The sequence below is a fragment of the Lonchura striata genome, chromosome 10, assembly GCF_046129695.1.
Source record: "Lonchura striata isolate bLonStr1 chromosome 10, bLonStr1.mat, whole genome shotgun sequence".
NCBI classification, from domain to species: Eukaryota; Metazoa; Chordata; class Aves; order Passeriformes; family Estrildidae; genus Lonchura; species Lonchura striata.
The window spans coordinates 2,231,680-2,254,669 of NC_134612.1; the positions used below are offsets into that span (position 1 = coordinate 2,231,680).

General features: G+C 45.5%; 1 protein-coding gene across 2 annotated transcripts in view; it reads left to right on the plus strand.

Moving 5' to 3' along the window:
* Positions 1-10,606: 10,606 nt before the first annotated feature.
* CAB39 (calcium binding protein 39) overlaps positions 10,607-22,990 on the plus strand; it is a 41,283-nt gene continuing 28,899 nt past the window's right edge. The window contains exon 1 of one of the 2 annotated variants that reach the window (XM_021555764.2): positions 10,607-10,723. The gene's annotated coding sequence lies outside the window, so the exon portion shown is untranslated. Of the gene's footprint in view, positions 10,724-12,334; positions 12,353-22,990 lie in introns of those variants that run through there. The other variant, XM_021555765.2, reaches the window with a different exon arrangement.

The window sequence follows — 22,990 nt, forward strand, 5'->3', positions numbered from 1 at the left end:
AAAAATAAGTAGAAGAAGAAAAAGAAGAAAAAAAAGAAGAAAAAGAAGAAAAAGAAGACGAAAAATAAGTAGAAGAAGAAAAAGAAGAAAAAAAAGAAGAAAAAGAAGAAAAAGAAGACGAAAAATAAGTAGAAGAAGAAAAAGAAGAAGAAGAAGACGAAAAAGAAGTAGAAGAAGAGAGAAGAAGAAAAATAAGTAGAAGAAGAAGAAAGAAGAAGAAGAAGGAGAATGAAGAAGAAAGAAGAAGAAGGAAGAAGAAGACGCCTCCAATCCTATTGATTATGTCTAGTTGAAATAGCCTTGTAAAACTGACTTTGGTACGAAAAAAAATTTATTTTAATGAGAGCAAAAAAAATTTGAGAGAACTTTTCATTCCCCTTCTTTTTGGCTGATAATATAAAATAAGATTTTTCCATGAAAGCTGGTAATATTTCTGCTTGAACAATTTGTAGGAAACAAATGAGAAGCCCAGAGTAAAAGAAGCTGAGCCAAGAGAATTAACATAAGAAAGTAATTAATTCCAGTTTGATGTTAAAGCCGAGGAGCTCTGTGGTTGTTCCTCTAATTCCTGCAATTTTTGGCCTTCTTTATCTCCATCCCAGTCCATTTTCTCTGGGTTCTGGACAGGGCAGAGCTGCTCCTGCCAGCGGGGCTGCCATGTGCCAGGACAGCTCTTCCTCTTCCTCGCTCAGGGCTGGAGGGGAAAGCCAGCTGAGTTGAGCTGTGTCATTTCTTTGGAGGCCAAGCACGGGGGCAAGGAGCCTGTACCCCTGCTGGGGTGTCAGCTGTGTTCCTCCTGCCAGCAGAGCCCTTTCTGCATGGCAGCTGGGAAGCAGGAGGCATCTCAGCTGGATGAGGAGCTCCATGCTGCAGAAGGATGCTGCATGTCCCGTGCACCCGCCCAGGCTGGTCCCTCCTGCCTCTTGCAGCTTGGGGTGATTCTGTGGGCACCGACTCAGAACCTGACAGGGCTAACAAGGAGCCTTGTGCAGTACTGAGGCAACCCCAAGTCCAACCTCGGCCCTGGCTGGTTAATGAATGGCCTCCTTAAGGCAGCTCAGCCCTTTGCAGGGATGGGTTTGCTGTGGAAGAGTGGGAGGAGAGCTGGGCAGGTTCCTGAGCACTGCTCAGTCTGCAGTGTGGGGCACAGAAGGACTGTTTGATCCCCCTGTTTTTTTCCAGGCTGGAGATCATCCAGGCTGGATTTGACCCCAGACTGCTTGCACCTGCTCTGGGGTGTGTCTGCTGGCTGGGTGTGGGGCTGCGGGTACCTGGTGCCAGCAGTGCTGTCAGAGGCAGGGAAAAGGGTCCTGCTCCAGGCTCCTGCCAGTCCATCACTCCCTGGTGTCTGTGGGTTTGCTGGGGCTGGTTTTCTGACAGCAGCTCTGCTTTCACCACGCGATGTGGGCTTTGGGAAGCGAGGAGCAAAGCGCAGGGCTGGCAGTAGGCAGGGTAAGGTGGGGACAGTGGCTGCTGCCAGCACAGGCTGTGCAACCACAGGGCACCCTCTGCACCCTGTGCTCCCTCCCTCGACTCGGGCTCCAGGCCTCCCCTGCCATGAACAAACACTCTCCAAGGAGAGGCTGCTTTACAGGGGCTTTACTCACTCTGAATAAAGAGGGTTTTGTCCAGCTTTTTCAGAAGGTTGGTTCTGGCTCAAGGTTGAGGTTTAAAAAGGAGTAAAGCTCTCCTTCAAAATGTTTAAATCTGCATGTTTCTCAGTAGCCACGGCCCCCAGGCAGCCTGTGCTGCCGAGCTGTTCTGTCGGGGAGGAAGGTGAGGAGCACAGGACGTGCCAGCGCGGTGACTGGACGGTGCCTGGGCAGGCTCCCCGCGGTCTCTCGGGGATTACTCACTGCTGCATGGCCCGGGGACACCCGGGCTGCCTCTCCAGCCTGGCCTCAGTTCACGTGTTGGAATGGGCCACCTGCCTTGGCCCGTCTCAGCCCCGTGCAGCAGCGTTAGCAGCAGCAACATGTGTCCTGCAGCCTGTCCAGGACAGGATGATGCTGGAAATGAGTTGCTCAGGAAAGCAAAGGATGATTTATCAGTTCTTGGGATGCGGGGAAGAGTATTTGCTGTGTTGAGAGCACAGTCCCAATGAGCAGACATCAGTCCCAATGGGACGTGGGTCCAAGATCACCATCAGAGTTTGCAGTGAGGGAAGCCATGGCTGTGCTGGGGAAGGCTGCTCCAGACACCCTCTGTGTTGGGATCCTGGGGATGGAGTGACACTGTGCGTGCCAGGTCACTGTTTTTGGCAGAGGGCTGGGAGGTGATGGGGTTTGTGGCTAGGTGAGCACTGTGGCGAGCAGGGAAGAGGCACAGGGCATCTGGCAGATGAGTCTGAGGTCTGTGGTGGCCTACCAGAGCCTGTGAGGTCACCATGCTGTGGGCAGGGGAGGAATGCAGTTGGGAGCTCACCTGCTTCTCGTGCTACTGCTGGAGAGAGAAAGGTCATACATGGCATTGGACAGTGCCACATGAAGTATTTTTATCACAGAGAAAGCCCAGCTCCAAAAGTAGCACTGAACATTTGGAAATTCTGTTGACATCTCTAAATCCATCTCCTTTACTGAGTTCACCAAACCTCTCTGGTCTCAGCTCAGCCTCCTGGGTACCAGCTGGCTCTACCATCCTTGGGAATGAACTCCTGGGATAGGAAATAATTACAAGGCCGGTACTAGCTGAGTAATTCTCAGCTTTTCTTTCACACACCCCCATCCAGCCTTCATGTTAAGGATCAGCTGATGCTCTTGCCATTGCTCAAGCTGTGCCCTGCCTGGCAGGTTAGCAGTGCTCCAGGCCCCACAGGAAATCTTATCTGCTGCTTCTCAGCCAGAGTGCTTGAAACACAGCTCCTGGGCTAAAAGCGCCTTATAGGAAGCAGAAAATCTGATAAGCTGTGTGGGTGGTGGCAGGCTGTAAGGGTTAGCCCCTTGCCTGTGCTGAGTTCTACATGGCCTTGTTGTGGAGGAGACAAAACAAGTGCAAACTCTGCTTTTCTTCTTCCCAGACCAGCCCACGGAGCAGCACCCACCTTCTCACAGCTCCTGGTTGCTCTGCATCTTGGCAGGGCCATGGTTTTCCTACCCCAAGGTGACTGTGCCCCAAGAACTAGCAGCACTTCCTACACCTTTGGGTTCCTCCACAGCAATGAGAAATGCTCATCCCTGTAATAAAGGAGTGTCTCCTAGATATACCTGAAGAGGGGGGAAAAGTAAAGAAATTGAAGAGGGGAGTTGCTTTAAAGTAGACAGCATGCATAAACAAAAACAAAATAGTATAAAACCTTTTTCTTTAATTGGTAAAATTTGATTATAAAAATAGGGATTAAAAGAAAATCTTAGAGAACATCATGAAGCTTCATAGAGAATCCAGGATGGACTTGGCTCACACAGACCAGAGACCTGGCTGCAGAGCTCCCATAAGGTGGTACAAGGGAGAAGAGCCAAGCTTCATGAGGACAGCATAGGGGTCTTTGAGGGACCATTCAAGGAGAATACTTGAACTTTCTTTATGCAGCATGCCTTGAGTTATTTCATTCAGGAGAGCAGTGCTGGGTGTTCTCATACTCTGGGTGAGTTATTTCATTCAGGAGAGCAGTACTGGGTGTTCTCACACTCTGTGTGTGTGAGATATTACCAGATGTCACTTGATAACAAGCCTGATCTGTAATGGTGCAAGTGCTTGGTTTATTCAGTAAGCTTCACTTTGACAGCAGCTTGGATGCCTGACTCCCCCCACGCGGGACCCCTGGGCTCAGCACCCTGCACCCCAGCCCTGCACACGCCACAGTGCAGCCTCTGCACTTCCCACACTGCCTGTTACTTCTTAGCTTCTCGGTTCTTGAGGCTGCAGAGCGATGTGGGTTAAGATTCATCTTTGTGAGAAAAACATCTCTTCTGTGAGTAAATGTGGCTTTTGTGCCAGCCTGGCCACACGCCAGCGCCTGCTTTTTATAGTCCGTGTGTCTGCGTGTGCTGCCACCACATCCTGAGCCCCTGGCACAGGGCACTTGTCAGCAGGACTGGGGCAAGTGGGCCAGCCAGGGCCGTGCTCTGCACGAGGAGTGACCTGCGTGCTGGGCTGGGCCCTGGCTCTGGGGCTGCCCAGGGGGGCACTGCCCTTACCAGCAGCATTCCCGACCTGCTGCCCGCTTCTGTCGCTGCAGGGCTGGGACTGCAGCCCCCAAGGTGGTGGGGAAACACTCACCTGGGTGTTTGGCACTTTGTGGTTCTGTCTTGGCACAGCCTGGTTGCTGCTGTGACAGGGAAACACAGGAGGGTTTAGGGGGGGAAGGCATGAGCTGCAGGGTCTCTGGTCTGTGTGAGCCAAGTCCATCCTGGATTCTCTATGAAGCCTCATGATGTTCTCTAAGATTTTCTTTTAATCCCTATTTTTATAATCAATTTTTTTACCAATTAAAGAAAAAGGTTTTATACAATTTTTTGTTTATGCATGCTGTCTACTTTAAAGCAACTCCCCTCTTCAATTTCTTTATTTTTTCCCCCCCTCTTCAGGTATATCTAGGAGACACTCCTTTATTACAGGGATGAGCATTTCTCATTGCTGTGGAGGAACCCAAAGGTGTAGGAAGTGCTGCTAGTTCTTGGGGCACAGTCACCTTGGGGTAGGAAAACCATGGCCCTGCCAAGATGCAGAGCAACCAGGAGCTGTGAGAAGGTGGGTGCTGCTCCGTGGGCTGGTCTGGGAAGAAGAAAAGCAGAATTTGCACTTGTTTTGTCTCCTCCATAATGAGGCCATGTAAAATAATAACAAAACCCCCATTGCCACAACCCTTTCTTTTCTTCCTTGTTGATTTTTAACATTAGGAGCTGTGTCCTGGGTTTGCTCTGTCAAAAAGCAAAAGAGGCCACGAGACTCACGAGTTCCCCAAGGAGTTTTCCAGAAGAATGCCTGTGATCAGCTGGGTGTCTTGTTGTGTTTCAAAGATATATTTCATCACCTCTTGTTGCATTTCAAAGATGATGTTTCACCCCCTCTCCCCGTTCCAGGTGTGTCTGTACACACATGTGCAGACAGCAATGCCCTCTCACACCTGCACACAGGCAATTTTCAGAAGATACAGTTTTGCAGCCCCTTCCCAAAGCAGTGCCTGCCTTTGAAGGTTGGGACAGCAGAGCTCTGGAGTTCTCTCCTCATTGGGAGCCAGGGATCCCATCAGGAGCAGGAGGAGTGTGGGAATCCAGGGCTTCCCTCTAGCTACCCTAGAAGGCCTAAGACCCTGGCAGGGGTCAGGAACCCCCCTGAACAGAGCCCCCACAGACACTGGCTGTGATCTCTGGCCATGGAAAAGAGTTTCCAATCTCACAGGATGAATTACAAGCTCTGAGTGTTTGATATGAGTAATAATTAAGTATTGCACAGGTACAAATGTTAAATTTTAAGATTCTAAATTAAGAGTCCAAAAAAGACAAAATAGAAGAAATTGTGTCTTGTCCTTTTTCTCCTTCTTCATGCCCTCCATGTTTCATTGTAGTGTTATCATTTTTTCTATTAGTTTAAGCTAAAAACACACTATTCAACATAAATAATAAATATTAACACATTATTATAAATATAGCATATATAATTTCTAATATATAATGTTTGCAACATCCCACTGAGGGGCAGAGCCCCACACGCTGCCCTGAAAGACAAACCTACAGCAGGGCGACCAAACGTGTTATAGATAAGCAAAAATAAACAACCTTCAAAATCAACACAGACAAATTATGACTTCTTCTTTAACAACAGAGCAAAAAAACCAAAAACTTTCTACAATCTCAAAATCATCAATACCACAAATTCCAACAGAGGAGAAGTGCAGAAAAGCTGTAGAGTCTCAGAAAAGGTCATGTATGTATTTGTTGGTGCTGTCAAGTGATGTGGGAAGGGCTCCTGTGCTAGCTGAGCCTGAATCCAGCTGAAGGGCAGTACTAAACCCCTGCCCCTGACAGGGTTCTGTTGTAAGAGCTAATTAATCAGTTTCTGCAAAGCCCTTTGAAGGGGTAAAAGGAGAAGCAAGTGCACAGCAGTGTTATCCAGAGGCTGTGAGCTTCAAAGTTTAACAGGCACTACTTAAATATGAAAAGTTAGTCACCTTGTAATTTCTTTAAAATGTAAAAGAACAGGGAAAGCATCTAAAAATAATCACCCAACAGTCGTTTTCAGCAGTGTTCACAGCCTTGTGTCCTTCTGCATGATTTGGGATTCTTACTGTATTTGCTTCCAGTTCAATTGAATTAATGGCTGTATTTGACTGCTTTTTTGTGTATGGTGTTTTGTTTTTTGTTTTTAGGTCAGGAAGTACATCTTACAGTACATTTTGCTGTTTCTTAGGGTGACATCTTTTACTTCCTTTCCTGTTTACAGTGCTGATGAAAACCTTGTTTTGGCTTCAGTAGTAGATCCTCCCTGGAAGTTGTGCATAACAGATAACTTTCAATTGTTCTACAGTAATAAAATGTTTATTAAAATTACTTGCTTTCCAGGAAAGGGATTTGCACCAGATTTTTTTTCTTTGATTTTTCAGGTAATTGTTTTCTCTTTTCTGACAATGTTTACATGCTAACCATTAGTTCTTGTAGTTTGCTATAATGTTTTTAAAATGTGTCCTAATTCTGAATTGGAACTTTAAATTAAAGATAAATCATTGAATCTCCATGAGGAAAAAAACTCTTAAGTGATATGAAAGACAATTATATTTAATTGTGTTTTCTACCATAAATAGGATTTTGGGTGTGTAAGTCTGCTCATTGTGTATTAATTGAATGAACTGAAATGTAAAAAAATACTCACCCACAGATGTTTCTTTGAGAAAAGCTTTAGGAGTCTGCAGTGAATGTCTCCAGGCAGTAATGGGTGAAATGCAGTTTCAGGAACTGTCAGAGGCACTCGTGATTAAATTAAGCCACTACAGCTTGGTTCAAAGTCCATGGAAAGACTCAGGATTCTTCTTCTGCTGAACTTTAAGCAGAAGAAATTAGCATAACTGCAGTTGTCCCTACTTGTAATATTTCCTCCCTGAAGCACTTTGTCAGGAGCCAGGAACATGGGCTCTGCTCTGGAAATCACACCAGTCCATGCCCAGTTAAAACACCTCCTGGGTGTTGGTTCTGTTCCCTCCTCGTGTGTTCCTCCAGACAGCAGGCAAGAGGAGCCAGAGTATTTTTTGAGATGATCTGTGTCAGAAGGCCATGGAGGCCTGGAGTCCATCCATCCCATGGCGTGGGTGACACAGCCACAGCACAGGAGTTTTCCAGGCTCCCTGCCTGCTCCCGGCACAGCTGGAGCTCTGTACAATCGGGGCTTGTGCTGGACACCTGTGACAGCTGTGTGGCACAGCTCCAGCTGTGACACCACCAGTAAAACTTGGGGCAGTGACACCCCAAAGAGTGCGGCTGGCTGCAAGGGCCGGAGGCACACTGCGTGGGACCTGCTGTGTGGGACACCTGTGTGGGCACACTGTGTGGGGCATGTGTGGGACACGCTGTGTGGGACATGTGTGGGACATGCTGCATGGGACATGCTGTGTAGGACACAGTTTGGGACACGCTGCGTGGGACACAGTGCATGTGACACACTGTGCAGGACATGCTTTGTGGGACACAGTTTGGGACACGCTGTGTGGGACAAAAGAGGCACTTGGGGTTTGCTGCCAGCAGGACAGTGGGGACAGGAAGGGAAGCCACGAGGGGAAAGGGCTCGTGTGTGCCATGGAAAAGAGAAGACAGAGCAGGAAATGGCTACAGGGCCTTGTGGAGAGCCGAGGGCAGAGCTGCCATGGCCCTCCAGGAGGGAACAGCTGCCCTGTGTGTGAGGTAAGGGCTGAAAGGAGAAAAGAGGGCAGCAAAATGGAGCTGCTTGAAGGAGGGGTAATTTCATGGGCTGACATATTGTTTTTCTCCAGTTTTGCTGTTTTTTGGTGTGGGATGGTGATGGGAGGAGTTAGAGCTGAGCTTTAGGGTTCCCTGGGCCCCCCACCAGCAGCAGAAAACCCCAGGATCCCATTCAGCTCTATCCTTCCTAATCAAAGCACCTGCATACTTGCCTTTCTAAATACCTTTTCTTCCCCCCAGTGAAGTAACTTGGATTTTTTTAATGTTTACTCACTTCCTAACTTGCAAGAATTAATTAATTCACAATGGATCTCTCAGTAATGGCTGTGAATTAGCGAATCATTAGTGTGCAAGGAGCTCTCTCACATGCTGTATTTAATCCCTGCTTCTAAGAGCTTAGGAAAATCATGCTCCCTCTGCTCAGGGATTTCACTGCCGTGTGCAGGGATGGCAATTGTACTGAACCCATTTCTGGTGTGATCTCTTTTCCAGTGGTCATTTGTAGAGCCGTAGTGTCTATTCTCCAGGAGCTGACATTGAATCCCTTTAACAGTGCTCCCCTTTAACTCCTCGTCTCTCCTCAGTACCCTGATTATTACATTTAAACCTGAATGCTTCTAGCCTAAGTATGGGTTAACCATTTGAACTCAGATATACACACCCTTTTCCTGCTGGCTTTGAAATCAAGTATTCTCAGCTCACAAGTGGGATATATGAGCTGCTAAAATTTTGCTGACCACATGTGAGTCCAGGTCCCATCATCTTGTACAGGCACCATGACCCTTCCTGCTTCAGATCCAGTACTGCTACATCTCTTACATCTTCCTACAACACCAAGTAAATATTTGAGGTAGATATAAATTATATAAGAGGTAAATATAATAAATATTAGGAATAAATGTAATGAATATAATAAATATTAATAAATAAATATAATAAATATTAGGAGGTAGATATAAATAAATGCTATGCATGCACACACACTTGTTTATATGCCCATGTCCTGTCCCCTGGCGTGCTGACCATGGCAGGATTGGCTGGGGCAGCCTCCCGTGGCTCCAGCATGGTGCCAGGCTGGACGCGGAGCCCGTGGTGCTTGTCCAGGGAAGTATCCTGTGGAACCAGTGCTGCTGCAGCCGCCCAGTGCCACCACCCAGTGCCTGCCCCTCTGTGCTCCCCTGCTGTTGAATGCTGGTGTGGCTGCAAGTGTGCTCAGATGCATTTTTCCATGTCCACACAGCTGATGAAGACCCTCCAAGAGGTCAAGAGGCAGCTCTGCCCACTGACATCTGAGGTTCACCAGCCAGGGATCTGTGACGTGTGGAGCTCAGAGCAGCAACACGCTCTCAACACTGAGAAACCCAACCCAAACCCTCCCCAGCACTGAGACAGGGAAGTGCAGCAGAGGGATGTGAGACACGGAATCAAGAAGAAGCTGAAGATATAAGTTTTCGGCTCACTAGAAGCATATGGACATTTTGGGAAAGCAGGTGCCACATGGCTGCATGCCAGTGATGCATCAGGTCTCCTGGGGCAAGGTTTCACCTCGTGGCTTGTAAGAAATTCATTACTTGTTCCATTAAAAATATATTTTCTGCTTTAAATGTATTGTTTTGCACTAATGGACAATATCAACTTGATCTATGCTGGGAGAGGTGTGGGCTTGTCTCCATCCAGGCTGATTTGCATTTGTCACAGTTCCAGTAATAGGTGAGTATTACATACAGGACAGAAAACCAGTCTGGAGTGCTTCCATGCCATGTTGGGGACTGCAGAAAACATCCAGGCTGTAAATCACTAGCACCTGATGCATCAGGACAATCAGACCATGTCCAAAGCACGATGCTGAGTTCCAACCCCACACTGAAGCCCTGAGGGTCGTGGCATGGAAAAGAAGTTTTGTGACACTACAGAAGGTGTGAAGGGTCTGCAAAAGGGCAGGGCAGAGTGGGGTAAAAATGATGAAAAGAATGGTAAGTACAAATAACAAATGAATAAATACCGATAAATAAAATTTAAATAGTAATTACAAAGGCAGTTAACTACAAATAAAGAATAAAGGAATAAATTTCACCTCGAGTTCTGTGTGCAGGTTTTGGACCCTCACTTTAAAAAGGACATTGAGGTACTGGAGCATGTCCAGCGAAGGGCACCAAGGTTTAGAGGTTTAGAGAGGTCTAGAACACTTGTCTTACGAGGAGTGGCTGAGGGAGCTGGGGTTGTTCAGTCTCCAGGAGCTCAGGAGGGACCTCCTTGCTCTGTACAACTCCCTGGCAGGAGGCTGTAGTGAGATGAGGCCAGTCTCTTCTGCCACGTCTGCAGTGAGAGGACCAGAGGAAATGGCTTTAAGCTGGGGTGGGAGAATCAGATAAAATATTAGAAATACATTTTTCCGTGCTCAGGAGGTCAGGCATCAGAACAGGTTGCCAGGGAGCTGGTGGAGTCCCCACCCTGGAGGCGCTCAACAGGCGTCTCCGCCTGGGGCTGGGCGCTGTGGTTGAGTGGCTGAGGGGCGCAGTGGCAGCGGGCGGATGGCTGGGGCGGATGATGTGGGAGGTCTCTTCCAGCCCCGGTGATCCTGCGACGCTCACGGGACGAAAAGCGCCGTGAACAACGACGCGAGGGAGCGGCCAGACCCGAGGCGGGCGCGGCCAGACCCGAGGCGGGCCCGGCGGCCCGCGGTCCGCCGCGGCGGCAGGGGGCGCTGCGGCGCCGCGGCGCGGCCGGAAGCGCGGGCGGCAGGGCCGGGCCGGTGCGACGCCGTGAGCGCGGGGCGGGGGGGACGGGCCGGGCGAGCCGGGGCCGCGCCGCCTCTGCCGCAGCCGCAGCGCCGGAGCCGAGAGCCGCCAGCGGGCGGGCGGGGCCCGCCGGACGCACAGGTACTGGGGCGGCCGGGGCCGCGGGGGCGAGAGCCGCGGGCATTGTCCGGCGCGGGCCGGGCCGTGCCCCGCGGGCCGCGGGTAGCGCGGCCCGGCCGGTGCCCGCCGCGCTCCGGGCCCGTTTGTCCGCTCGGCGCCGGGAGAGCCCGGCCGCGTCCCGCCGGCCCGGGCGGAGGGCAGGGCCGGCGATAGCGGCCGCCGCTCCGGGGGCGCCGTGCGGCACGGCCGGGCAGCCCGAGGGGAAGGGCACGGCCGGGGCTGCGCTTCCCGTGCGGCAGCGCCCCGGTCCCCGAGCTGCTCGGGCGCCGAGCCGGGGAACCATCAGCGCGAAGCCGCGCCCGGCTCGGCCCGAGCGAGCCGCAGCGCCGGGCCGCTCCCGCGGAGGGGCCGCGCCGGCCCGGGCCGGGGGCGCTGCCGCGACCGCCGCTCTTTGTTCGGCCCTGCCGCACGGAGCGGCCGGAGGTGCGGCCGGCGCTGCCCTGCGCGGCCTCTCGGCTCCGGCCCGAGGCCTCTTCCTACAATTGTTGTTCTGAGGCAGCCCCGACGGGCCTCCGCAGCGGCGGCCGTGCGGGAGCGCTGCTCGGAGCCTGGTCGCTCGGCAGGCTGCTCCACAGCCAGCCAGCGCTGCCTGATCTCGCTGCTCCGTAAGAAAAGTTTTATCATTGTTTTTTCCCCTGCAGATCGGCGGAATGCCGCCGGTACTGGAACTAGGATGTATCCGGTTTTGCTATTTAAAAAAAAAATTATATTTTAATTTCTGGTGAGGGATCATGTAGGTGCCCAGGATTTATTTAAAACCTATATGCTGTCTTGTGGGAATGGTGTGATTTAATTTGCATGATGAGTCAAAGATTAAATTACATGACCTAGGCTCTTCAGTTTCAGTGAGGCAAATAACAATGCGTGGAAGAACAGTTTCAGTGTAGATCAGAAATTAAATTTGATTAACATCAAAATGTGGTAAAGTTTTGTCTGCACGTGGGGTTTTTTTTAAACTTACATGTCAGAAACTCTTAATTCAAGATCCTTAGCAGTGTGGTTTATCAGGAAGTGTGTCTTCCTTTTTAACACCTAGAGCTCATGTAGTCAGAGGAAATGTAACATCCTGAGCTTGCACCTTGGTATCGAAGCTTTTAAATAATAGCTTTTTACTATTTAAAACGCTGTGTAGCTTTAATTGATATCTATTACCTAATACTTCTTGGTGTGGCACATGCCTTTAACTGCAGAAGAAGAAAAGGGCCACAAAGTATTTGTGAAGTAGAATAAGCTCTTATGGGCTCAGGAGTAAGTTGATTTTTTGTTGTTTTTAGTTGTCCTGTAGAAGATGGCACCTGTCGTGATCTGTAAGTGGCGTGATGGTGCCTTGATTGGTTTCTGCCTGCCGTGGACTGGCTGTTGGAAGAATATTGTATTTCACAGTTAGCTTCATGGTTTTTGTGTGGTGTGAGAAACGACTGGGTCAGCCAGCTAGGATGCACTTGACTTAAATTTATTTGTATTTGATGGGGATCTCATTACTAGTGTAACATACCTGTTGTTGGAGCTTTCCTTGGTCAGACAGAAGCACCTTGGGACAGGAGGAAGTCACGCCTGGTGGTGTTGGGACAAGCAGGATAGTCTTAGAATGTGAGTTTGTACATATGGACTAGCATGCTGCTGAGTTTTTCTGAATGCTGATAGCATTGATTTTTTTTCTCTTAAGTTTAATGACATGCTCTTCTTTATGTTGACACAAAGTTCTGAAATTTTGATGTGTTCTGTGTGTGTTGAGTGCACAGTTGTGTAAAACAGAATTTATATTTGTAAAAATATGTATGTTTACAAATAAAAGCAGCAGTTGAGTAATACTTTGTGACAGTATGTCTTTGAGAGATAATTATACACTTTGGGTATTATCAAGCCCAGACAAATGTATATTCCCAGTGGGGTGTGATAATATTAAAACTGCACCTCTTGGAATTCCTTGATTGGCTTATTCAGGAGGGAATGGTGTCTCTTTTTCTGCATTCTGTCGTGTAGCTCTTATTAATTAATGGCTGGTGGTTGAATGAGACTTGACTGTTGCCCTGTATGTGTTGCACTTCCCAAGGTTTTTTATGGCATTTTGGTGAATATGAGAACTACTAGCCAGTGTCTTCTCTTCTGAATAATTTCTTTGTTCAGTTTTGCAGATTTGTTTACATGAATTGTTTGCAGCCTATTTTTTTGTGTAAAATACTTCTGAAAGCTGATAATCTCTGTATGTGCTTTAGAGGCTTTAGACACTTGCTAAAATAATGCTTTTTTGTGGAGTTTCAGAAATAGCTGGTGCTGCTTGGAAGCAGGGGGCAGGAAGAAGCCTGGTGGCCTTTTGAATTCCCTTCTGGCCCTGCTTTTCTGTATTTGTGACACTGTGTAATATGGTTTAATTACAAGAGCAGCTATTAAAGTATGATTATCTTAGTCTAATTGGAGGCATCTTGCAGTTACCTATCAAAAATAAGATTTGACTCATCTGCTCCTTCAAAATTAATAGTTCCATAACAGCCTGCAGCTATTTATGTAAATAATGTGCAAAGCAAAAATGTGAGTTGAATATTTTTCAAATATTATCCTTTCTGCATTGTAAAGCTGAAATTTTGTAGGTGTTATTCTCTCTCTGCCCATGTTTTCTCTCGATACCGTGCTTCAGGCACCACGAGGTGCAGAGGTGTGAGCCAAAGGGAAGTTGAATGTCTGCAGTGAGAAGGTGAAACTTTATGCTGAAATCCTCCCCACCCCCCAAGTGCAAACACAAAGGTTAAATTAGAAGATGAGGCTGTCTTGAATTATTTTAAAGGACTTGAGCTGGGCTGTTAAATGCACGATCAGGAGTACCTAAGGCTTACGCTGGTGTCATGTGAGTTTGGGCTTTCTTTAGCCTGAGCAGAGTTAATGTGCTTTCCTTATTGCACCTTGTGATAAAATAACACATTAATTTGCCCCTATTTAAATACTCCTTATAAAGGCTTGAATTCAGGATTGATCCAAACTCGAAGCAGCCAAAATTCTGTGTGTTTACAGGAATAACTGTGGTCATTCCTCAACAGCCTCCGTGGCCTCTTTTTTTCAGACAGTGTTAATTTAGGAAGTAAATGGTTTAGGTTTAAATAAACAACTGCAATTTGCTTTCTAACTCCCTTGGTCTGAGCATTCTAGCTATGCTTGATATAATCAAAAGACACTACAAAAAGTTCCTGACTGTTGACTTCAAATTTGCTAAAAGGAAGCAAATATTAACAATATGCACAAAGGCATAAAATTCTGGGGGATATTACTGAATGTTGTAGCTAATCTTTCTGTTTATTGAAATTCTACTACTTGTAGTTAAATTCCAAGTTCCTTTCTAAAGATCCATTTCCTCTGCAATCCTTCCCTCCCCTTCAAACACTCAGAATTCTTCACCAAAAAGTTAAATATAGCAAGACAGTTCAAAAACTGGCAAGTTATAATTAGTAGAGAACTGTAGTATTAGTGTAAGATGTTTTCTAAGTTCACAAACATCTTTGGATGAAGATATTTGTGAGTTACTACATAGATGTTTAAAACAGTGGCTATTTTAAAACATTCAGCCAAGTGTAGGAAATGGCTGCATGAGTGAAAAATTACTCTGTGCTGCTTTTGATACTTGCCCTGTTGTGTATTTTTTTAGTCAGTCTTTATTGATAACGAATTGTTTTTTCTTACTAAGAGAATGTAACAAATTGTTTTAACTGCAAACCCTGTAAGATTTGAAGCATGAAACTTAAAAATAGCTAAGATAGAACTTGGCTATAAATTAAAGAGAATTAATTTGTCAGCTTTTCAGGGAGTTGAATGTATGTGACTGTGAGAACAGTACTTATGTTCAGTCACTCATGTGTGAAATGCCTTATCTCCTTTGAAGTTTATCTGTGTTAAAACAGAATGAAAAAATGGAGAAGCGCTTCCAGAAATGTGGAATGCGTGATCTTTTTCTGGCTGCTAAAGCTGCCCAGGCAAACAGCTTGACATCTCAAGAAACACCTTTCTGAATAGTTTTCATTGTTTTATTTACTGACTTTTGAGTGCAGCGTGGCAGTGCATAGATTTGGGAGGAAAGGCAGCTGCACAGAGTTGTAGAAGGTCCCCCTGACACCCCAGCTGGCTTTTGCAGCCAGTGTTGCTTCGACTGTGCAACTTTCTCTGTCATTTTCTGTTTACCTTCTGGCCAGGTGCACCTGGGAAGCTCCTCATGGATAGATACATTTTTCAAATTACTCATTCAGAGCCACAGCAGCTTCTCAGCTCATCTGCTGAGGAGCTTACTTTGAGAAAAAGCCTCTACACACCGAGTTAGGAGTAACAGCCTGTATGGAGTGGTAGATGTGTGTGCTGATCACACCCATTCAGAGCATCCTGCTGCAGTGGAGCTCTGAGCTCTTCCCCTGGCTAAACAGTTTCAGGAGGTTTTGCTACACTTGTAGAAATGAGGCAAAAGTTATTGGTCATTATATTTTACTTTTGACTGTTACATGTGAAGATACTGCTCTGGCGGATGATACTCCTTTTAACAGATGTCAGAAGTTATAATTTTATTTTGTTTGATGTATTGCAATATTTTCTAAAATCAACCACTAAATTAATGACCACATAACATTATGGCTTGATTGAATATCATGTACAGACAAAGAATAAGCACAAGTAAAGTCTGTTCACAGAGATGCAAAATTTTAGCAAAGAAAATGTGGGGGGTTTTATTGTAAAAGAGACCTTAGTGATGCAGACATGCACTGAGTGTAACGCAGGGATGCCTGAGAAGTCTCTCCCACACGGTTTATGAATGCCTGGCTCTTCTAACCTGTCACACCTGCTATTCAAGTCCTAAGTTTCTTCTGACTGGAGTTTGGTAGTGATGGAGAAACTTCTCAGGAGAATTTAAAGAGATAACCTTGGAGGAGGTCACTTGAGACACGATTCTTGATAAAGACTTTGTATATGCTTGGTACTATATTAGACAAGTGTTAAAAAAGCAAAGTTAATCTCAAAAATTAGCACATATCCCAAACCTTGCTTTGCTTATATTGATTTGGTACAAAAACCTTATGTGATTGTTTCCAGGTTTTTTCAGCTTGGTGCACATAACATCCTTTGTACTTGTTTAGTTGCAGTGTATTTGGTTTTTGTCTTTACTGCAAAAGAAGACAGGAGGATCCAGGTCCTTGGGGGTTTTTCTTTGGTTGACAGATACGACTGTACATTTCAGAGTGTTCTTCAGTAGCATGGTGCTTCTCTCTGCTTTTTCCAGGGAGTGATGCTTAAGCACAGAGAATTTCCTCCTCTCTTTGAGTGTGTGATGTTTCTTGTGCATGTTGTCTGGTGGAGCACTTGAGAAACACACACTTCCTAAACTTTTTTCCAGTGACACCAATTGTGATGTGAAATACAGTTGCCTGAACATAGATATCTGTTTGTATTTTAGGTACTCCAAGGCACCTGCCTGGAGGTTTGTGATTTTCTGAAAGGGTGGTTGGGGACCAGCTGTGCTGTTGGAGAGCAATCACAGCGGTGTTGGTCCATCAGGCACCTGAACTGACGCTGTGATATTGGTTGTTAGCCTTGGAATCTCATTTTGGCATTCCTGAAGAAGATGAGCACTGGGGCAGTGACCATGTTATAGGCACCTGGGTTATGTGTTGCCTAAGGAGAGAGGAAGATTTGGGATCAAATTCTGCTGCCCAAGTCTTGTCCAAGAGACCTGGTTTTGCTGCCCTGTGCCTTGTTGCCTGCTTTCCAGCTTTAAAAAAGGAAAAGTTCCTATGGAAATTTTCATTTTGTAGTCTAGTATAGTTTATCAGTGGAATGAGTGAAGGCTTCTCTTAAAGTACAACTGAGGAAAACTAAAATAATCAAGAGAATTGGAAAACCTTAAATCAAGTGTTGGCTATTGGATTTGAGGGTTCAGATATGAACCTGAGAAGCTCAGCTTGTCTTAAAATATGATTGAAAGCAAACACAAGCTCCAGTCAGCAGGGCAAATAGTCTTTTTCCATGCATTACAGAGGTAATGATTGACAGCAAAGACAGCTTCTTGAAAACAGTGTATGTTGGCTAAACAAGCGCTGCTCTGGAGGTGATTATTTAGATTTGTAATCTCTAAGAAAAGCAGTAGATTGACTCATCAGAATTGACTAACATGGTTCCGTTTTACGTCTGTAATTGACATTGAGCAATATCCTAACTCTACTGACTCTGTAATAGGGTGGAGCTGGAGTAAACAGTTTCTCTCTGAGGAGCTGCATCCATTCACAGAGCATTTTGGGCAGAGTCCTGGCACAGCTGTGCTGTCTGACTGGTGTTACCCTTAACTTGGCTTATGGTGACGGGTTTAACATCATTAGATCCAAAAGAGCCTCTTCATTACAGGGTTATGAAATAGTTTCCCCAAAAGTCACAAAAACTTCAGGACATTTGTGCATGCTGACAAACTTATGAAAGTATTTAAGTTGTAAATTCTCTGAGAGAATTGCATGCTAATTTTCTTCATTCTTTTAACCTGGAAAAAACAAGCAGACTTCAAGTCCCCAGCTTCTGAATTTGTGATTGTAGTTATTACTCCCTGCCTGTATATAGTTTTCTTTTTCCCCTCTCAAAAAGAGAAGTAAACTGTGTAGTGAGTTTTCCTTCTTGCTTGAGAACTTACATGTGTGTGTTGATATGTAAAAAAAAAAAAATGTTAACAGCCATTTGGGGCTGGATTTATAGTTAACATCCAACAAAGATTGTTTAGATTTTCGCTTTGAGGCTGACCATGCAAGGCTCTTTGCCTCCCTTAGGAATTGTACTGGGCAGGGTCTCAGAGTTGTTGGAGTCTGAGTAGCTCTGCTCTCTCTTTAGCACTAGCAGTCACTCCTCGTGTTGATGCAGGTTGAAGATTTAACACTATCAAATTTAGGAAGAAATGTCAAATCTATGTTTCAGAAGTAGCTGTTCTTGAGCTCTTTAGTGGACAAGGAGAATGATTGTTGGCCAGATATACAGAAGCTTTTATCTTGAAATAGGCGGTTTTTAACTTTCAGAATTATTAGCAAGCATTCAGAAATGGTGGTAACCACAGCAGAAGTTTCTACACATTGTCTTGTATTCATTATGGTACTCTGACTTCCAGTGTTGTGGATTGATGCCTCTGAGATTTATACCAAAACTCAGAAAATCCAGACATTGAGCAAGTCCCTAAATTAGATAACCAAGCTAAACTAATTTCAAAATGACTGTGAAGGGAAATTTAAAATCTGTATTTTAGGAACTAAAAGGGATAGTTTGAAAATCAGTGTCTCTCACATTGTTTATTTAAATCTTGTTTGACTTAGTAGCAAAGAATTATTTTAATAGATTTTAGTACATCTGAATTCTGTGAAATCCCTTTACTTATCTTTCTAATGGATTGTTGGTCAGATTCCAAAATTGTCACTGCATGCATTTTATTTTTGTAATTTCTGGGGAATGTAAAGGTTGCATTACAGTTTATGGGCTGCATCACAAGTAGTGAGGACAGCAGGGCCAGGGAAGGAGTTTTGATTCCCTGACATCCTTTGATTTAAGACCTTGTTCGATTGAAGCCTCTTGGTGACATAGAAAGTGATGATATTGTACTGTTGTACTCCTATTTAAGTATTTTTTATAATCCCTAATTAAATCAAATTATGTCAAGCTGGTGCACTAATTAATAATTTCAAGGGTTGTGGGGTTTTTGTTTTGTTTTTCCACATAGCCCTAAGGATACTGACATAGCTGAAGTAAGTAAAGATGCACAGTGTTAGCTGTAGCTTGATGTCAATCCTTTAGAAGAACTGCTGTCCTGCAGAATGCTTTTTTTCCAGTTAATTCAGGTATGATGTGTGATCATTCCTTGGATAAACTTGTAGAGATGGAAACTTCTTTTGTAGTGTTCAAGTTTGTCTTGGTAGCATTGCACAGTAATTGCATTAGAGGAAAAGTAGGAGTTCTTCTTTTAGTATTGTGAAACAATTTGATAGTTCCCTTTTCCAGTCCAGCTCTTCTTAGCAGATTAATTTAGGGAACTGTCCCGCAGAGGTGCTTCCCCCCCATATTAGTTGACCCAATATTAGTCACATCTTGTTCCAAACCTTGTTTTTCACATGCTGTCTGAGGCCAGGTAGCTCTCAGCTGGTTTTTCATCGGTGGCCCTGTCTGTGTGTGTCAGGGCAGGTGCTGACTCCTTTATGGACAGGTCAGCAGTGCTGGTTTGTCACATTTGTGAGCTCAGGGCTCTTCTGCCTTGGACAGTCCTATCTACAGCAGCTATTGCGAGTTGCTTTGTAGTCCAGTCAGTTGGGAAGACTTTCTTTTGGAAGGGTGTCTTTCTGCTGTGTGATTCCCTCCAGCCTCCTTCTGATTTAAATGCAAACATGCTTTTTTAGAAACTTTTGGTCAACAGCAAGCAGGAATTGTAAGGTACTATCTTGTGAGTTTTGGCTGGAATAAATTTAGATGTTAAACTTTTTATGAAAACTTTTAACCTGTCTGTTCCAAGGTTGTCCTTTTCTTGTATTTGTTACTCTCATGGAAGCAGAGGTTTGCTTAGCGTGATGTGGTCTACCTGGAAAGAGAACTCAAGTGTCCCCAAAAAGAGGAAGACAAATGAAAAGTACTATGTATCAGCACAGACTTCTGACACATTGTTTATCTTCTGTTATATTTAATATACAATGACTTTGAGTAACTGAAACTCTCAGGTGGTGTCAGGAGGGAAAAGGATTTTGCCCTGGGTTTTTCAGGAATGGCTGGCTTTTCAGAGTGCATGTGCACAAGTATCCTGCTGTAACATAGATCTTTGGACTGGTGTCTTGTGAGTCATCGGGAGGACTCTTAATAAGGTTGCCATGGCAAGAGCTTGAGCACATTTTGGGAGCAATCTAGATAATTCCCCCTTTTTGATCCCTGTGCTGCAGAGCATTCATAATGTGAAGTGGAGTTAATGGGTTAGCTGAAACTCTTCTCCCTCTGCCTCAAAAACTATAAAATACAATGGCATGGTGTTAAATGTTGTGACTCTCACCTCATCTCTCCTGAAGGTTTGTGACTTGGATACCTCTCTTAACCCTGGGATGCATCACCTCTGCCATTAAATACATCTTTCTATTCTCCATGTTGCCCCAAAGGAGCACACCTATCTTGGCAGATGAGATGTGGTGCAGTTTACGGATCAGGAACTGAATTCCATTAGTGACTTTGAAGACTTAGACCAAACATTTTAAACTGGCAGAAAAAAGAGAGGTGATTTAGGGAAACTGTGCAAGTACACTTTCCTACAGCCACTTAAGGTATATTGTGATGTTGAAATTATTTATGTGAAATTTCTGTATTGCAATGCCTGGTTCTTTTCTCGGGAGAACAAAGGGAATTATCCTTTAAGATCTAGTTTTTTTGCTTGCTTGTGTATTATCTTGGCACAAAAACTGGTCACTTATTCAGTAGTGGTTTGTTGTTTAGTTTTAAAGGGAGATAATTTTATCATAGAATCATTGAATGGTTTGGATTGGTAAAGAACCTTGAGGACTGTCCAGCTCCAACCCTCCTGCCATGGGCAGGGACAGCTCTCACCAGACCAGGTTGCTCTGAGCCCCATCCATCCTGGCCTTGGACACTTCAGGGATGGGGCATCCACAGCTTCTCTGGGCAGCCCAGGATGTGGGTGGCTTTCTGGGCTACAGAGCCCATTGCCATCTCATGTTGAGCTTCTCACCAGTCACCACCCTCGAGTCCTTCTGGGCAAGGATGCTCTCAGTCTATTCTCTGCCCAGGCTGTGGTTGTGCTCAGGATTGCCCTGTCGCTCAGGCAGGCTCTTGCAGTTGCTGTGCTCCTTGAGCTTCAGAAGGTCTGCATGAGCCCACATCTCACCCTGTGCACACCCTGTGGATGGCATCCCTTCCCTGCAGTGTGCTGGCTGCACCACACAGCCTGGTGTGATCAGCAGCCCTTGCTGAGAATGTGCTCAATCCCACACTTCTGAGCAGTGCCAGTCCACTTGTGAGCCCTGGGGAACACCACTCCTTGTGGTGTTCCTTGTGGAACACCACACATTATCAAAGTGTGTCTCTTTCCTGAACCCTGGATATCAGGCTGGATTTTAGCCAGCTGCCACTCATGAGTTCATTTCTCACTTTGATGTCTTGGTAGCAATGAGATAATGTGCATCTGAATATCACAGATGTGTTGTGGCCTGTAATGCATTGATTTTTTTTTTTCTTTTGTCTTTCAAGTGATGCCCATGAAGTCTTGCTCTTGAGTAATTAGGGGAAAATTTCTCATGATGATCCTCTGATTTTGCTGTTCTTTGTGATGTGTTCTCCTTTGCCACACTGTCCTTGGTACTGCATACCCAAGAAGAAGCAGGGAGTTCTGTCTGAGGATGAGGTGTGTGAGAGTTCTGTAGTAAAAGGCACCTTCACACAGGTAACTTGGGAAAATTGGATACTTGATTGATGGTGTACTGATCCTGGCTGGCAGTGTGAAGGAAGGAGCACTCTTTATAAAAGTACTTAACCAGTAAAGCCCTGGCACAGTTGCAGTTACCATGGTCAGAGGTTGTGGTTTTTACTAATCTAAGCTGTATCTGCACTGGTAGGATTTGCTAGCAGAGCTGTGTCAGTAAACCCTTTGTACTGTCATCAAAACTGTCTTTTAAATGCCAGGGACCATGGCAAAAAAACGAGCGAGACAGAAAGCAGATTTGTCAGATGGATAATGACGTGTGGGTCAGCACAGATATTGCCTGTGCTTCAGCTCCTACTACTAGGTCAGAGATAATTCAAGGGAAAAAACCCTGAACAAGTCTTTTCCTTTACTGAATAAGGATGTAATGAACTAGAGGGAAAAGATTGCAAGTGGTGGTGGTGTCATGATTCTCAGCCATTTATTGATTGCCCTCTCCTGCTTTCTCTGTGAGTCAGTACGTAACTCCCATAGGTTATTTGCCAGGAACTCCCTTCTGTAGAGGAGATATGGATCATGCACCAAATTCTCTTGGTTCAGTGTGGTGAGAATCAGCTCGGATTCAGGAGAATTGATCTCCCAGTGATTTACATTTTAATCTTTGTGTCACACTAGTGAGACCTCGAGTTGAAGTGACAGTGGCAGAATGGAGGAGTCAGCTGAGGTCTCAGCCACCCCTATGGACTGTGACCAGCCCTTTGCAGTGCAGCTTGCTGTGCTTGTTGGGTTTTAGTTTCAGCCCTGCTTCTGCCCAGCTGATGCACAAAAGTGAGCCCAAGTAGTTAAGCCATGCTTGACTGCCTGTCATCCCAGCTGGTTTGTAAAGCTTATGGAGCTGAGGTGAACTCCACAGTAGTCTGACATAAAGAGTCTTACTGTGAGCTCCCAAATGGATTATTTTGGAAGGGGAGCCTTCTCATGCAGAGCGTGGCGTAGCAGAGGTGGATGGAGTTCATTCCATGCTGCCTATGGCAGGGGCCAGTAGTAATCACTATGGGAAGAGGGGTATTCCTTGGTGTGTCTTCCCAGTTCCTAAATCAATGTTTTAGGATGTTCCTGAGCTATGTCAAGGTCACTGTTTTACTGGTTTTACTGCTCATAATGTTAGTGCTTTAATACTGTTGTTCTTTAAGTGATCTTGTTTTGTAGGTTATGTTTGTTAAAAATGTGTTGAGCTTAAGGTAAATTAGATGAAGAGTTATGTTGTGTTAAACTTTAATAAACCTAAGTGGAGCATTAGAGGTTACTAGCAGGCCTCAGAATATGGCCTCCAAAGAAAGTAAAGAAAGCATGGGAAAATATTGTTGAATTTCTTTAAAGTTAGTTTTAAAAGTGATACACTTCTTATTGAAATTGTATTTGGGTAAATACTTTATTAATTATGATTTTTTTCCCTTTCCTAGCTTTGTTATTTCCTGAGAGGTGGTCTTAGGTGGAGTTGGTCTCTTTTCTCCAAACAGCGACTGACAGAACGAGAGGACACAGCCTTAAGCTGTGTCAGGGGAAATACAGGTTGGATATTAGGAATAAGTTTTTCACAGAAAGAGTGATAAAGTACTGGGATGGCTGCCCAGGGAGGTGGTGGAGTCACCATCCCTGGGTGTGTTTAAAACCAGCCTGGATGTGGCACTGGTTGCCAGGATTTGGTTGAGGTGTTGGGGCTGGGTTGGACTTGATGATTGAGGGTCTCTTCCATCCTGGTGATTCTGGGAATTTGTGCTGCTAGAGAATGGCTTTACTAAGTGTAGGTTTTTGTTGGAGAGAATATCCTC